The 14,685-nt window shown below is 37.9% G+C and overlaps 1 long non-coding RNA gene across 1 annotated transcript; it reads left to right on the top strand.

Moving 5' to 3' along the window:
- The first annotated feature begins 9,983 nt into the window (after positions 1-9,983).
- On the top strand, positions 9,984-12,872 carry LOC138690650 (uncharacterized). Its single transcript, XR_011329407.1, has 3 exons — positions 9,984-11,084; positions 12,288-12,355; positions 12,808-12,872. It is a non-coding gene; the product is annotated as an uncharacterized lncRNA (long non-coding RNA).
- The last annotated feature ends 1,813 nt before the right edge of the window (positions 12,873-14,685 follow it).

Raw genomic sequence — 14,685 nt, 5'->3', positions numbered from 1 at the left:
CCAGATGTTTGCCACATGAATAAGTCTTAGTCTGTCTGAAAGCCTATGACACAGAAGGGGAAGGATACTACATGCCAAATAACAGCCTACTAGAATCCTGCTTGCCAATTACTTCAGTTTGGGGAAGAAGGTGATGTGCAGCAGCCGCGCTCACAGATATTTGCACATCAGTGCTCACATCAGTGTCTGCATGACACAGCCACCTCCTGACTTCAGTTCTCTAACATTGGATCTTTTCTGAATTTCAGCTGTCTGAACTGTGAATGGGATGAACAGAATAATCAAGAGGCACAGCAGTAGCATAGCAGTCTGAGCCAAAGTAATACATGCTTTGCTCCCCCTTCAGAAAACCCAAAACCAAACAGCAAGCAATTAAGGCAACATTTTAATAGACTTCTGCAGTCAAAAAAACAAAGACTGCATAAGGGGATGAGAGAGAAGAATATAAGGTTATTATATGTTGTTACGGAACCAGATGACATCCTCATTTTAGATTATAGGCCCACAGTATTTTTTTTAAAAATCTCTTGTAAAATCAAAAAAGTAAGTTGTATCAAGGGGAAATAAACAGTTCATTGATATTGTTAGTGGAGGAGTGGGAAGAATCTCTGCAAAAGTAGTATAGGATGACAGGGAGGGTTTGGTGTGGTAATAAAAAGCTATATGAGAATGCCATTAAGACTAACAATATGGTCCATCTGTCCTCCCCCTCTCCTAGTTCAGTGACAAGGAAGAGAGCTTTTTAAACAAAACAGGAAAATTATTTTCCCTCCCTCCCCCATCTGTGCAGTTTATAAATACCCAGCTGCAGAGTATCTGGGAAAATAGTCTAATTTTTTCACGAGTGTTGTCATTCATGTGCCAGAACCACATGTACAGTTGGACTTACTATGACCAAGCTCAGAGCTTCTGGCCCTCAGGTTTCTGGGATACAGGTTGGTCTAGAGGAAATTAGGTTTGACACTCTTTTCTAAAGCTTCTGGATTGATAGTTGTACAGTATTCACCCATTGTGAAAACTGGTTTTCATGGTGACCTAAGGTATTGCCACACAGACTTTTGAGGATAGTATTATTATTATTAAATAATAATAATGATGATGATTGATTAAGAAACTCATTGACAAGAAACATTGACATTAAGGAGATCTGGTATTGAAGAGACAAATTTTCATGACAAAATGTTTCAAATGAACTACATCTCTAATTTTGTCTCTGCACACCTCTCTCTTCTTAAGCTGTCTTGAACCACAGGATGGTCAGTATTGACCGTTTGAGGGAAGAACCCCAGTAAGCTGCAGTTTTCTGAGACTGCTGTATAGTCAGCTGAGTTTACATATACACACACAAAAAATTTGTTTCATATTTCTTATAGTATTCTCTAATAATCAACCATCATGTAAAGCATCCCAGATTCAGATTCAAAGCAAGAAAAGAGGTTGGAGAGCACAAAAGGAAACCAAGGTTGTGGAGGGAATACAGATTCTAAAAATTGAAAACTTGGAAAAGTACAGCGAAAAAGTAACAGTAAGTAGATGGTAGTTTACCTTGCATAGGAATGAGAAAAGGGAAAGTGGGATCTTTACCTGTGTTGCAAAGATACACCACTTTTTCCTTTTTTTTTTTTTTTTTGAGGTTTTATTTGGGTTTGGTTTTCTTTTTTTTTTTTAATATGGAGCAAAAAAAACTCAGTAAATTAGAGTGATACATAACTTAATTTGGGGGGGGGGGGGGTGTTTGTTTGTTTGTTTTTTAATGACAACCTATTCCACAAATTGAAAATCAATGCAGCTCAAAATGAACCCTCCATTTGCTGATCTATAATCTATATATTTTTACTTTTTGTCTGGCTCTAAAAGCTAGATCAATGGAATAGATTTCCTTTAAGAGCAAATGAGTGTTGTCCATTTCCCTTCCTCCCAAATCAGTTATTATTTTAATTTCTTTTTCATGTAAGCTTCTTTTTGCATTATTTCTAAACCTTGCTGTGAGTAGATTTGCAAAAAGTGAAATAAAGTATCTGGAGACTCCATTAATGGAGCCCATTCATTAATGATACAAGGCATCGGATTAAGACTCTTACATCAGTGGAGTTTCCTAATAATATTCAAGATTTCTTCCAAACATTCTTTTTTCAATTTTTTTTCCAGAATTTATGTTTATATTTTTAAAAAAACTTTTATTTAATTTCATTTTGTTACTGTTAACCATAATTCTTTTTTTGTTCTTAATTTTGAATTTTAGTTTTCTCTATGTTAAACTTAAAAGAAAACCACAGTTATTTAACTGCCAGCTCTTCAGAGCTTAGAGATTAAATTGCCTTGGAAACTAGAAGTTTATGTAAGGGTAATGGATTTCTGTTATTTGACAAATCAGCAATATAATTATATAGTGAGAGATATAGTTCTGATTACATCTAAATTTATGATTGGTTAAAATTTCATTTTACAAGAATAGATTAATGATTAAATATCAAATTATCTGTGGATTTTTGTATTTTGATTTGTTCATCATTCCATAGACACAGATAATAAAATGAAAATCATTGCAAGAACTTGTTTAAAAATTAAAAGAAAATTACGTATTGAAAACCAATCCTGAATTTTGCATGGCACATGTTTAAACTGGGTTATAAAATATTACATATTTAATCTCTCAGAGTAAAAGCTCCTGGTGGTTACACTCAAGTTATTCAAACTCAGTATTCAAAGATGATATAAAAGCATTTGGAGTGCCTATGTCAACTAAAAGGATAATAAAACTCCTCCACACAGCATGGGCCTGATCATCGGTATCAGCTTTGTATAGAAATTCTGCTGCTGTTCTCCATCCCTTGAGTCAGTGCTTTGTGGAGGATCTATAAGACTTCCCCAGGCTGTACGCATTGGGCTGCAGCGTGCTGAGGAATATCAGTGGTGCATCTAAGAAATCCATTTTCTCTCCTGCAAAGTCAAAGCACTCTTCTTGACAGGTGCTGTGAGGAGGAACAAGCTGGGCTGGTTTCATGCTGCAAAGATGCAATTCCTTCATGATAACCAGAGAAAGAAGCAATAGGATGGATAAGTTAGCAAACTAAGCTGGGAACCTTGGGAAAAAAAAAAAAAAAAGGAGCAAAAATGGTTCTTTCTAATATACAAGGAAACAAATAGGCAGTTAGTAGACCAGCTTTTGGATTTTTGTATTTTCAGTGTCCTGTTTGATCTTATCTGATTTGACCAAGCCATGAGTTCTTTTTAAAGGAATACCTGCAACTGAAGGTGCAGCTTGTGCCCAGGTTTGATGGTGGCTTTGTATTTTAAAATTTTCTACCACACTGTCACAATTTTAAAGTTTAGTGATCCTGCCAGGGTCCACTTCCTCCAAGATGGAGCAATTACCAAAAATATTCGTGCAGTGATAATCCTTCTAAATTTATGCTCTCAACATGCAGTTCACCACCTGGGCTCAGGATTATACAAGGATTAAAACAAGGATTTGGATACGCTTTGCTTGTTGCTGTCTATTCCTAGCAACTCTCTCTTTCCCCAGTTACAAATTTAAGCACGTGTGTTATTTTCTTTTGTTTTCTATGTTTCAATATGGTACTACTAATGTTGTGAGTTTTGATTAAAAAGTGAGTAGTTTGCGCAAGGGAAAATGTCTTGGAACGTATCGCTTTAATTCACACAGCTTGCACACTACTGGAGTCCTTTCCAATAACAATTCTGTCTAGTTCTTTCTCATAAATATTCACAGAGAGCACTCCTTCTTAGCTTTAAAACCTGACCCCAGGTTCCATCAGCCTTACCGTCTCACTAACGCTATCGGACAGGAATTTTTATCTTTGTAATCCTGAAGAGCACTGTCATGGTAATGCTGGTTTCTAAATAGTAAGAGGCAGTCATGTATTGAAATGAACACCAGAATATGTATTTTTTACATTCTTTCATAAATCAGAGACCTGAGGATGTTTTGCTCAAACTTTCCCCAAAATGTTACCTTTTAACAGAAATGAGCATTGGTAATTTTAAAATAACGGAGCTGTGGTTTAGAAAATCTCCAAGTTTTGTTCACAAATAAATGCTTAAACATGAGAAATCAGGTTAGGAGTGCTATATAACAAAATTCATCTTCAATGCAGTGCCTAAATTAAATGTAAAGTCTCAAACAAGGACTTCCTTTGCAAGCCTTCTACAAATTCTTTGCAGGTTGTGTGTGACCTCTGGGAGCGTCTGGGAAGCCATGGCTCAGAGCATATGGAAACAAAGGTAACTGATATTATTTGGGTTTGCTATTCAGCCTATTGTTTTCAATGAAGTTGAAGATGTGGCAATAGCATAGAAGAGATAAAGAAAAGCTCTTAACCCTTGCCAACACACTTTTCCTGGTTAAAATTCACAATGGCAAATGATGTGGAAGACCTTAGCTTAGGTGCACTGTCAGATAAACCTGACATGGGCTGTCAGCATGCCAGCTGGAATGGAAATTAGACATTTTTTAATCACTGTCTGCAAAGGAAACTTCTGGTTTTCCGTTACTCAGATTATGTCTTATTTTGGGTATTTCATGCATTTATCATTTGGAGGTTACATATAGAGCAGTAATGAAGAAATACACCAGCTATCAAGGTGGTATGCCAAAAACAGAACTCTGAACTCAGCTGCAGCCTTCTGTCTGTCCTGCTTGCCTGACCCTTGCAAGCATGCTACTCACTGGGAGATGGGGGATTAATCAGAAAACCGGTAATGATCAAAGAAACTGGGTACAGACTCTGCAAAGCCTTGCTCATGAATCATATCTAATACTAAGTAGCTGGAGAATTCTCTGAGAACAGGATTGAGAAGGTGTGATATGCAGTGCCAGCACTGACAGATGAACCTTGATTTCCATGTGAAAAAATTATAGCATAACAAAGATTATTACAGTATTATTACAGCCCAGTAAGCTTTCTCACTTCCACTCAGATCAGACTGATTCTTAGGAGAGAGCTCCCTGTGTGTTGTTACATCTCTGTTATAGAAACCACAGCCATTCCAAGGAAGATGAAATTAAATAACAAAGAGTATCATTAAGTAAAATTAAAGGGTTAGTAAAAATCAGGAAAGAAAGCTAGACTCACTTTTTGTACTTGACTTGACTTTCCCAGTAGATGTTAGGCATCATGTTTGTTGCTGAAAACTGCATCATCTACCCTACTTCAGTAGAGAAGCTTACTTGGGTGAATGCACTGAATGTAAATGTCTCTGGGCTTTTGGGTTTAAATCAGCCATTAGCACTGCCTTTTATTTTATCCGATTAACATTTATACATTCAGTAAGGGAATACTTTCTTAGCCTAGCAATAGGGGTTTGTATTTTCCTCTTTACATCCTCAAGTACAGACAATAACCCCCTAATGAGAGTTGAGTGGTTTTTTGCATTTGATAAGTTCTGAGGGAAGAGATTTTGGTGGGAAAAAGTGATTGGTGATGGGTGACTGTTGTTTCTTTCTTGAAATTTTGCTGGAAGTCTAGAAAGGCAAATAAGTGTTAAACGCTGCCACATTTCTCAAGCAGCAGTTTATCTCCTGTGCTAAGGGAGAGAACTGCTACCACACGCAAATGAAGATAACAATGCTATTTTAACTATAAATTTACACAAGGTATGTCCTTTAGCTTAAGCTGTATGCTGCAATGAGTCAGCTAATACAGAATAAGGTTTAAAGGAAGTTAATGCACTAGAGAATGTAGCAGGACCTAATTCAGCGTGATGAACTAACATACTACATTCGATGTGAAATACAGACTATCTTGGGAGCACAGCTGGATACTTTGTGCACCAGGGTCTTGAACCAGAGCCAGAGAGATTAAACTAGCCTAATAGTAACTGTCCTCCTCTTGTAGAAATAGTCACTGGAATTACTTTATGTTCTCCCAGGTGTCTGCCTGGCTCTAGTGCCCTTGGTTATACCCCCCTTGGGAGTTTTAGAAGGAAGGAGAACGGGCCAGCCCCGCTCCCTGCCACAGGCTCTCTTTTTAACTCTCAACAGATCAAGCATTCTGGGCAGTTGCTATGAAACACAGGCAATTGTCACTGTGTCTCAGTGCCACGTTTGCCAGATAGGGTTAAAACCATCTCTTTCACAGGAATATCCTCTGATATGTTGTGGGGAACATATTGCAGATCAAACAAACAAGGAAGAAATATCAGATTAAAAAAACCAACCAAACAAAAAAACCAACCCTATACTCAGTTGTATCATTGATAAAGAAGCATAAGATTACAGTTTTCATAAACTTTCTAATTCTCTTAGGAAGATTACTGGAAAGTTCTCCTCTGGAGTTGCTTATGTGGTAACATCAATAACAAAACAAAAATAAAGCTTCAGTTTTCCCTGAAGTTCTTGTAAGTTAAAACTATAGCTCTAGCTCCCCATATCTGATGGATAGAGAATGCAGCAGTATTCTCAAATTTCTTAGGTTTTATAGAGACAATGATTCACCCTTAGAGCCACTGGTAGTTGTGTGATAATTGAAGATAAATATGAGATTCTGTGAAACAATGAAGAAGCAAATACTCTTGAGCATCTTTTAAAATAGAGATTTTTTTCCCCCGGAGTATTTTGTTCTTGGCAAATGCAGATTTAGGTGTTTGTGTTGGAGATTGCAATCTGTATACTGTTTATTTTAGGGAGAAGTCTTATAACAGCTTCTTCCTTGTAAATACTCAAAAGTGGTAGATTAGAATATGCTTGACTTGTATCAGAGTTTGTATATATCTACATTTTGCAAAATGAGCCTTCTCATTTTATTACAGGTCATGCAACATTTCCCCTGTTTTTTCAACCCCATAAATTGGTGACATCTCTAGTAGTGCATCTCATGCTTCACAGCACTGACAGATGCAGCCTCAGTCTAAGTGAAAGGTGGGGAGGCTTCGTTGTTTACATGAATGTGAAAACTAATGTGTGTTACATGAATGTGGTTTATGTTGTGATAGTCCTTATCTCACTCCTCCCCGCTACCAACTTTTTCTCTCGGGTGGTCTGCACAGTGCTAATTATCTTAAGACAAACCTATACAAGCATTTAGCTACCTAAAAATGAAAAAGTGTAAGTAATTAGGCAAATCCTCTGAAGGTTTTGACTCAAATTTCCCAACTATTTTTGCTGATGTCTCTTTTATAAGGCCTCCTTGGGTGATTTTGTGAATATTACACTTTTAAATATCTTACTGTGGCCTTCCTGCATGTTAGGTTGTTGGGTGAAGTACTGTTATGGATGTGCTATGTGAGAATATGGCATATATGTTAACAATCAACATGCTGTACCATAGATTCTCCATTAATAACCATTAAGTACTCAAGCTTGAGTACATCCATTTTTCTATTTGCCCAGTTACACGCCAGAAACTCCAGGAAGGCTTTGTGCAATCTCCTTTGGCAGACAAGCTTGCCACTTGCAGAATAAACCAGCCTGAACCTTTCACAGTTGCAAATCAGATTTCTCTATGAGCGCAGCTATTTTTAAAAGGGAATATTCTCCTTTTTACCTAATTCTGTTGCTCTCTGTGTAATGGATAGAAGCAATTGAAATATCCTAGTTTTGTGCTTGCATTTTCAGCTGAGGAGAAAATAAACATCCAGGCACTACTCTGTGACAATTGCTCTCTGAGGAAAAAGCGATACACACACTTCTTTTTCCCGTTCTGCAAAAGATCCCCAAGTAATTTGTCCAGGTCATTTTATATAGTCAACATAGCTCCTGACACATGTGTTCCTTTTCCCCTAGAGCAGGAGACACAGTAGCTCATTACTACTGTAGGAATCTTCCTCAGTGATTTAGTCAAGTTGCTGCCTGGCTCCCTGATTAATTCACGCGGTTTCCTCAAAAACTCTTAATGGAGTGACAGAGTTCTGGCTCGGCAGGTTCCCACTCTCTAGCAGAATAATCACGTGGAGTTCTGCAGCAGGCAGGCTGCTGGAAAAGCTTCTGGGTCTGGACAAGCTGTTTGAAAAGGGATTTGGCTGCAAGACAAAGCCATGCTGGCTGAACCTCCATGCTATCTCCCAAGGAGATTGCCATGGTAGTGCAGATAGCCTATTAACAACCTTCTCTGTTTGCTTCTGTCTCACTGGGCAGCAAAAATACTTGTTTAAAGGCAAACACAAAGGCTGTCAAACAGAAAAGGAAAACAAACAGCTGAGGTTTGATAGCACATCCCAAGTCATGGCTCAGTGGCCAAGTGCATATGTGCAAATCAACACGTGTTGAAGAGCTACTTCTACACAAATGCCACCTTCTAGAAGCAGCCACTTGTCCTGGTCTTCAGACTCTGCACCTTGGTTTCTTCAGCCCAAGGGTCCTCATGCCACTCTATCACTTCATGCACAACCACTAGCCCGTGTTGCTCTTTGCCCTTCTCTACCTTCTTCTAGTTTATGTGTTTCTGCCTTTTGCCTAGTTGTCAGCCGGTATCTCAGCATATATCTTTGAATTTTCTGTTCTTTATCAGCAGCCTTCTCCCTCATGGCCAATTTCTATTTCATGGTAATATGCAGAAAGTGGATATATAGGTAAAAGAGCTAATTAGGAACTTTGAATTGAGTCTCAGAAGACCCAAGTTCTGTGGTTAGATTTAAAAAAAAAATACTTTTTGTCTCCTGAATATAATTCTGGCAATATATAAACTTTCATAGCAGCTTAGATCAGAGCACAGAAAGAATCTGTTTCCTGTAAATGAAACAGTTATTTTTACCTGTTGCAAAAAGGGGATTGGGCGAGATGACCTTCAGAGGTCCTTTCCAACCTCAATCATTCTGTAACATTTATACATCTGAGCAGGAAAAGTAACTTCTAAGGATCTCTTATTTTACTACTATAATAACCCTGACAAAACCACCTCTGCTGTTTCATGTATGTTGAAATTATGTCTGAGAGAAGGGAAATTAGAAAGTTCACAAAATGAACAAACTAAGCTGTAACTGTGAGGTGTGGCTTGAAATGTTGTAATACCAACAGAGTGCAGGAGTGGGTCTTGCACCTATTTATTAGCTAATTCAGAAGGAGTCTTCTGACAAACCCTAACAGACATCAACACCCCGTGGTGCAAACTCTCAGTATTTGTTCTTACTCCTCTTTTACAGAGAATGTGCAAAAGGGAGTGGTTTGTAGTTTGGAAATGGCCATTCTAGCAGGTAAATATTTCCTTCTACGGTTTAACGGTTTAATGGTATGTCTCAGAGAATCTTTTCAATAGCTATGAACAGCAGTTAGGAACTTGAGACCCCTTTTCTTCCTATTAGATTAATTATTTCTATAATGTAATCATGGAGATGCATGGGTGGGGATCAGGTCTCCAGTCTTCTGAAAACATGTAAAAGAAAAACATTGTCTTAAATAACTTCTAGTTATAAAAGCACAAGAAACGGTAACACACTTGAGTGTGAAGTAACAGCACAATTTTTGTGGTTAAAGAACACTGTTGTGCTCTTCATGGACTTTTCAGTTCAGCGGCTGTTCCAAAAAATTATGGGAACAATCCTTTGGAAGTGTCTCCTCCAAAAACATTTTGCTCAAAAATAAATTAATTTTTTTATTTCTTCTGTTTGGGGTGGTTTTTAACTCAATTTGTAATTAAAATATTTTCATTTTCTAATTGAAACAGTTCTAAAATTGAGGGTTGAAATGCTCTATTTATAACATATTAACATCAAGTGATTGCAATTATCCAATGGCACCCTCTCCATGGCTATTATTGCTTTAACCATAATTGTCATCAAGTTTTTTGTAAGCGGCATGGTGCAGGATATTTAACACTTTTCTAAACTGTGCCTTCTCTTCCCTGTACTTTTTACAGGAAGAATATCATATGATAGTCACTAATATGAGACAGCCAAAAGATTTTTCTTTTCTTCTTTCATACATCTGCCCCATCATGTCATTTCCCACTTTTTAACAGTGACTCTGATGATGAATAAGGAAACAACATATCTGCAATGTCAGAATAAAAATGGTAGTAAATGTAAAACAATAGAGGCTTTTGTGAAAATATAATTTGTATGATTTATACTTTAATTATAATAAAAGTAGATTAGAGAGTCTGGGGGTGGCATTGGGATTGCTTTCTCTGCGGGCTTCTGCTATCTGGAGCCTACAGAGAGTTAGTTTTGAGATAGAGTGGGAAGGAAAATAAAAATACAGCTAACTATAAAAGATTATTCATGTATTCTCTTTATAGTTATCCTCAGCATTTTCCTGAGCTCTGATGCTGGAAAGATTTTTGTTTGGATTTAGATTTATACTGAGCTTTGCTGCCCCTAGTTGCTGTCCTCATTTCTGTGGTTTGGGTACATCTAAATAACCTCAGGTATATGTCTTTCTGGGATAGAAGCTATGTTTGTCTAGCTGGATCTTTGTCTCCAAAGGCTTTGGATGAGACCATAGAATACCTTGGGTAGTATAACAAGCTCTGCAGAACATTCATACTTCATTTATATTGCATATGAAATTTAATTTTCTAGGGCTGATATAAGAAGTGCTAGTGGCTGCAGGCAGAGGTAATTTTATATCTCTTATATGAACAACGAAGACCTAGATAGGTAAATATTGTGTTCTCAGGCAGGACAAGTTATATTCTAGAGTCAGCTGGAAAATACAGTTTCTGTTCCATGTGAGTTGTTACGCCCCAATCATTACAATAAAATTGGAGTTCCATCTTGAAATACTTATCATTAATGAAATCTATCATACCTTGTTTACTCACTCTCCTTGTCATTTTGTGGAGGGGTAGCAGTGATTGAGCAGCTATTCATTTAGCTGCTATAATGTATATATTTTAGAGAAGGCCACATCAATGAAATGCACATAACAGTTCAAGCAAAAGATGGGAAGATTTGTGAGGAACTGAGTTCTGGGGACAATTTCACACTGCAGCTTTATTTCTGCTCCCATACAACTTCTTTTGGCATGGCTGTACTTTCCTTGTTGTAACGCCATGCCATTCTGCAAAGGAGTCCAGGATCTGGGAAGGTGATGGAGCCCACAAAGATTAGGACCAAGACCTTGTACTCAGTTGAAGATCTGTGCAAAGTAAGCATTAACACTCAATTTCTGCCTCCTGTACTTTCAGGTAAGAGTGTCATTCTTCAGTGCCTATCGATTTGTTTCAGTTGCAGGATCTTTATCTGCATGCAGCCACACATAGATTCTGTTCTTGTATCAAAGCTTTACTCTGCTTCTCCCCCTACTTACAAAGTATGACATTGGACAGTATTTCTCTAGAGCTAAAGCAGGCTGGCCAGGTTTGTTCCATGACTGTTGGTGCACTGCAATGGTTGGGTGAATGGAGGGTGATGCCAGATGTTGTTCTGTATAATTTCTGGTCTCAGGTCCTAGTATTATTTTGCTTTCTTGCAGTACAGATGCTGTAACTGGGAGCCTTTCCATTAATGTTTGCATTAATGCAGCAGAAAATTAAGCATTTTATTTTCTTTTCAACAGTATTTCTTGAACTGCTGTGAGCATGACCCATTTATGGGCTCCAGTCTCTTCTCATAACTCTCCTTTTCTCTCCCTCTTTCCTGCTCTGAAAACTCTTGCAGCACCTGCACCTTTTATTCCTGGCAGCAGTTCTGCTCATCTAGGGCAGAGGGATGAGAACTGGTTAAAATTACTGAGGTCAGTTGTAGGAGGCCAGAGATGTGCCCAGCAAGTGTAACCTAGTGTGATTTTTGTGGCTTATTTATGACCACTAAAGAGCTGTAAGCCACAGTTTGAGAAACGTCTAGGAACGCGACTCTGGTCATTTACTCCAGAAACTAAGGTAAGTTATACTTGGTTAAATCCAGTATAAATGAACTCAGACTTGGGCCCAAGTCTGAAAAATCTTTATTCAACACATTTTTAAGCTAAAATGCTAATAAATGTCACTAAAATGTTAGACTGAAATGTCACCTGCTCTTTCATTACCATCACCATTTTGTATCAGTTTGTGTTGACTTTCATATCTCAGCAACAAGGTAGATGCCATTCTCATTTGTCTTCGAGGCAAGAGAAAAAAAGAGATAAAAGCAAGACAGACAAGAGCATATTCCCTGCACAGAACAGGATAAAGATCCAACCAGAAAATACACATTTTTAAAATGAATGTTTACATTTGATTGGAAAAGGCTGACCTTTATTGCATGGCCATGTATTTTTCCTAATCTGCAAGAAAGCAGAACAGTGACTGGCAATAGAAAGATCTAATGTGTCAGAAAATTTACATATAATTTGCATATAATTTTTTTCTATTTATTGTTCTTTTTTCTTGCTTCTGTTTTGCAACCTGCAGTTCATTTCATTTCATCTTTCTGTATTCTGTCTGATGAGATGGAATTTGGGTTACCAAATCATTCTCAGGTAATCTACTGCTTCAGCACATTAGAGACATTTCATGGAAGAAACTTGGGTACAGTAAGACGTAAAACAACTGCAGATGGTTTGGGGAGGTAAAGGAAAGCAAAAGATCTAGTTCTTATTTCTTCAGTAGTTTAACCCTCTTTCTTGTAGCAAAGTAAATTGTTTAACATTAAACTGTCTGTATTCATTTCCTCTAAGATTAAATAAGTGTTATTAGGAACTAAAATTAATATATCAAAGCACACATTCTAATGTGTGTATATGCCCATTTTGTGTGCATAACATCCACCTATGTACAAAAGAGTGCAAATGTGTGCTCTTTTATCAAGCAAGTTAAAGCAACATGCACCAGAAGCACTTCCTTGGGGAAACAGAAATCAGAAACTGAATGATAAAATTTCTTTTACTAAAAAAATATTCAAACACGCAAATCTTTCAGCTCTGTGTCTCAGCACTTTGTCCAGCTTACCTTTGAAAGATGAAGAGCAGGTCAAATTACTTCAACAGTGTCTTTGAGGTGAGAACTGCAATTCATCATAATAAGTCACAGATGACTCCTGTGCTCCCTTCAATCTATACCCATCTGTAGTTTCTTTCCATATACTAGTATCGTAAGCTCTACTGGGGCATGAAGCAGGTTTTGTTCTCTGGTTGAAGTATATTCCCCACAGTGGATTTCTAATCTGTGACTAGAATTGTTGTGATATTATACTGCACACAGTAAAATATTTTGCTGTGATACAAGGCAGAGACATGCTTTTCCTCATTTACCCAACACTACTCAGTCACCAGTAGTCTATTCCCCAAATATATGGAACTAAAGACATTTCTGGAGTAGCCTTCTTTGCTCAAGTGAAGATCAGAAGACAAAGACAGATAGACAGTAGTAATACTCCTGAGGGAGAGACCAAAAGGTACACCCAGCTGAATGAATAGATCTCAAAACTTGAGGTAATGACTTAGAAGGGAAGACATCCTCCCTCAAGCTACCCATATGCAAAAGTATAACTAAAGGAAGTTCCCAGTGGATTGTATAATTCGCAGGGTATCAGAACTCCTGCAAACCCAGGAGAAAGCAATTGAATTTCAATGATAAGATTAAATATAAAGATATTAAAATAAAGAACAGGCATGACCAGCTCATCAAAGTATTTATTCTGAAAGAAGTCTACAGGCCCATATGGGCATTAAATCTCAAGAGACTTATTAATGAATTCTTTTCCTTCAATATTTTAGCCTAATTGGTTGCATATTTTTCAGGCTGTGCAGTCCTACCATTATGCTCCATGGGATTCATGTTCTGAGACTGTCTGCTTAAAAAAAGTGAAAGATAACATCTTCACGTGATCAAGCACACCATGAGCAATCACTCTAAGATAGCAGCTCGGTCACACTTAATCTCCCCCAAATATTACAAAGTGCAGTCTAAGTTTGATTGCTGTTAAAATAAAGGGAGGAAAATGTCCTTCCACCATTATTTTTTCAGGTAGCTGAAACAGTTCTCAGCCTTGTTCATTAGTGACCCTGGAACCAGAGAATGTGATGCAATCAAAACTGTGCAATTGGGAATGCATGATTAAAAAGAAGCAAAACAGTAAATGATGGCAATGAGGTTAGAAAGTGCCAATAGGGACAGCCTTAGTTCACCCTTGGGAATAACTGAACAATAAAAACATGATAAACATGATAGAGAAATTGGATTGATTTTGAATTTAACAGTGGATGCCACAGAGTAACAAAGAGCCATTAAGATGATTAAGGGATCGGAGCATCTGTCACAGAAGGAGAGGCTGAGAGAGGTGGGACTGTTCAGCCTGGGGAAGAGGAGGCTCACAGGGATCTTCTCCATTTGCATAAATACCTGATGGAGGGAGAAAAGAAGATGGAGCCAGACACTTTTCGGTGTTGCTCAGTGAGAGGACAAGAAGCAATGGGCACAAACTGAAATTCAGGAAATTCCATTTAAACATAAGAAAACACTTTCTCACTGTGAGGATACTCACAGACTGGAACAGGATGCCCAGAGAGGCCATGGAGTTTCCATTCTCGGAGACGTTTGTAATCCAACTGGGCATGTGTCCCTGGGCAGCCTGTTCTAGCTGCTCCTGCTCTGAGCAGGGCTTCGACTGGGTGGTCTCCAGAAGTGCCTTCTCACATCAGGCCATCCTGTGATTCTCTGAGCTGACTCATTTGCTTAAAATCAATTAGTTTTGCAGCATTGTTTGGTCATTGATGTAAGCTGGTCAATTTTCCTACAGCTACATTTGGATGAGTTGCCTCATAAGCAAGGAAATGGCTCATAAAACCTTATAGCTACCACACAAGTTTTT

The sequence above is a fragment of the Haliaeetus albicilla genome, chromosome 23 (assembly GCF_947461875.1).
Source record: "Haliaeetus albicilla chromosome 23, bHalAlb1.1, whole genome shotgun sequence".
NCBI classification, from domain to species: domain Eukaryota; kingdom Metazoa; phylum Chordata; class Aves; order Accipitriformes; family Accipitridae; genus Haliaeetus; species Haliaeetus albicilla.
This window is presented reverse-complemented; position numbering and strand designations above follow the sequence as displayed.